This window comes from Littorina saxatilis, linkage group LG6 (assembly GCF_037325665.1).
Source record: "Littorina saxatilis isolate snail1 linkage group LG6, US_GU_Lsax_2.0, whole genome shotgun sequence".
Taxonomy (NCBI): domain Eukaryota; kingdom Metazoa; phylum Mollusca; class Gastropoda; order Littorinimorpha; family Littorinidae; genus Littorina; species Littorina saxatilis.
In genome coordinates, this window is record NC_090250.1 from 11,351,298 (window position 1) to 11,354,404 (window position 3,107).

Sequence of the window (3,107 nt, forward strand, 5' to 3'; positions counted from 1 at the left end):
AGGATCAAGAGGATGCCACAATGATCCAGGTAACTTTGCAAATAATCATACTGATATAACAGAAGAAAGTTATTCCACAGTCATTTCTGCTTATACATTACAGTGTTTCACACTGCACCACAGGAATTTGTGCTAAGTTATAATCTACAAACAACAAAGACCCTCCAGCCACATATACATGTTCATGTCCAACTTTCCCAGTGGCTCTTAATCTTATGCCTATGACTGTTGATATTGAAGAGTAGAAAGTGTTTAGTTTTCAATGACTAAATTTTCCCTCACACACACACACACATACACACACACACACGCACAAACACACACGCACATGCACATAATGCACATAGCTGTTGTCTCCTTCTCAATCTCTCTATGTCTCTCTGTTTAATTAACATATTTGGATCACTAACTCTTCACTGAGATTCAGTGTTATGTGTTATGTGGAGTAAGATTGGTGAATGTTGCTGCTGATTCTGTTGTTCTTACTGTTCTTCCTCCCTGCATAATCTTTTTACTCCTTAAACAGTTTTTTCTTATTACTACAGTGCGTCTATGGAGTGTACATCAGAGATGTGATGGGACCAAAAGCATTCCAAAATGAAACAGGTAACTTTTTAAACTGGTCTTCATTTGGTTTATTGAGAAGTTGGTTCACATGATACATTTCAGAGTCGTCCTTTTAAATTCGTTAAATATTGCACCAGTCACTACATCTATAGATGACCATGCTGATTAGTTTCAAACTGTGTACATAGCCAGCTTATCCCCACCCGTACTTCCCTCAGTTCCCAAACTACCCTTCTACAGCCCCCACCCTTCCCATCTCCCCAAACTCATTAGATCACTGACATGACACTGATCTTTATTTTATGATTAAATGTTCTTTGAGTAAAATCATATAGACTGTTGGTGCTGCTAATGTTGTTGTGACTATTCTTCCTCTGTGTATTCTTTCTTAATCTTTTCTTCAGATTGCAGTTCTCCCATGCACCACATCGTCTATCAATGGAGTCTACAACATTGTCTGAGATGTGATTTGAGTACGAGAATGTCAAAATGATGAAGGTAAACTTTTAAACACATAGAGCTGAACAAACTGCTGAATTCAAATATACAATTACAGTCAACTTCCACTCAGTATCGAGCACACGCCCACCCCCTACTTTGGGTCAACAAACTCTGTATAGGGTATATAGGGTATAGTACCTTGTAATCACCCACCCCCACATCCAAAGGTGCAAAAAAACACCCGACAGTTTCTTTTTGTTTTTAATCCTCTTCACAAAATACAGAGATATTGGCCGAGTGAATAATGAATGACAAGAGGCTGCAATGCAGACATACCGCTGAGTTCATACATTGGCCACTGCAGTCTTTGGATAGCCATGTCAAAAGTGGACAAATATTTGAGAGACTCATCGAAGGTTTACGAGGTCGACCTTGGGGGATTTAAAGAGATCAAGTAAACTGACCTGTGTTTTTATTTATTTATTTATTTTTATTTTTTATTTTTATAAAACGTTGCTGTGTTTGACATGTATACATTTCCCCCCTCCCCCCTCTTTGATCAGGAAAACGGAACTGAATGCAGTTATGATGTTTCATTGTGCAAGTTTATGACTTTTGTCCCGACACAAGCGCTGCTTATGCTAGATATGCGAAGCAGATCTTCAGTCATAATTTTCTTTTGCGATATGAGCATTTGTTCTAAAACTATGGCACACAGGTGTTGCTTTGTTTAGGTTTCCATGTTCCATTCAGGCGAAGCACTTGCACACACACGAACGAGTTGTCACATAGTGAGAAACATGAGGGTATAGACATGTTTTGCACATTAACAAATCCTACTATCATTCTCATAACCAGTGATCAAATACACGATTTTTCACTGTATTTTGAGCAAAATTAGTGCATACGGGGGATTGGCGAGTACAAGGTAGTTTACGGTACAGGTGTTTTTTTTCATGCAAACAAAATTTTAACACTAAATGTCAGGGTATTTATCTCCATGCAGATTGTGAGGTTAAATTGCAGAGAGTTATTATGCAATGTGTGACTTGCATCGAGTTGTGTCGCTATGCAGAGTGTGACTTTTCTTGTTTAATTGCCGTACTATTAAATGGAAGATACTCAGATTAAAGAAAGTCTTACATTGGGAGGTAGGAATGTGCTTTTGCATGGTTTGTGACAAGACAAACTTTCCTTATAAGAGCTTAAAGATACATTCCATGACGTTTGAACCAAAATGTCAGCTATCATAGATCTCTCGAACTAAACAAAATGAGGGTAACCTTCTACCGGAACGCATACCAAAAGCTCTTTAGCTTGGTTACCACCCTTTCGAGGGCAGGTAATTTGAGTAGTTTTTTGACATCTAGCATATATGAGATCTTAGTCAATGCATCCCTCAGACAACCAGTGACACCGTTAATGACACATGAAGCAATAAGGTAACTATCAGATAACACTTGTATACACAAAATCCACTCGGACAAGATCAACAAAATCTTACGATCTTGTTAACTCATTGGAGACGTAATGTTTTAATCCTTTTTTGTTGTTGTTGAAAATGTGCTGAAAAAAGAAGATTACAGCTAGATCAAAACTCAAAAGTGTTCCAAATTACCCCTCCATTTGACCTGTGAACTCGCCACTGTGTTGACCTTTGTCATGCATAAGATATAGTTAATAATCACCAAATATTAACTAACTAGGTCAACAGGTCAAGAAATATTAAGCATTTTTGTGGGCTGCATTTGTTTCATTTGTGTCACCTTTTATGTTTATACTTTTGCAGGCTGGTGTGGAGTTCTGATGTTGCCAGGGCGATGGAAGACACATACATAAGACATATAAACAAACTTCCCTGTGAAGTGTTTTGATCACAAATCACCATTATTTTACACATTTATGCATATCTATGCTCAGCTCAGACTTGTGTTTTGAAATTTGATGTTTAAGTACTAGCTAAAACCCTGAATAAAGTCTTCGCAGTACATGGAATGGGATCAAAAGTGTGTGTGTGTGTGTGTGTGTGTGTGTGTGTGTGTGTGTGTGTGTGTGTGTGTGTGAAAACAACATTCAAAAATGTGACCCTCCACCACGGA

General features: G+C 38.0%; 1 long non-coding RNA gene across 1 annotated transcript in view; it reads left to right on the forward strand.

The window, feature by feature from the left end:
• LOC138968501 (uncharacterized) overlaps window positions 1-2,895 on the forward strand; it is a 3,449-nt gene extending 554 nt beyond the window's left edge. Inside the window, exons 2-4 of the long non-coding RNA XR_011456208.1 lie at window positions 546-606; window positions 972-1,065; window positions 2,798-2,895. This is a non-coding gene — a long non-coding RNA (uncharacterized lncRNA). The remainder of the gene's footprint in view (window positions 1-545; window positions 607-971; window positions 1,066-2,797) is intronic.
• Window positions 2,896-3,107: the final 212 nt, after the last annotated feature.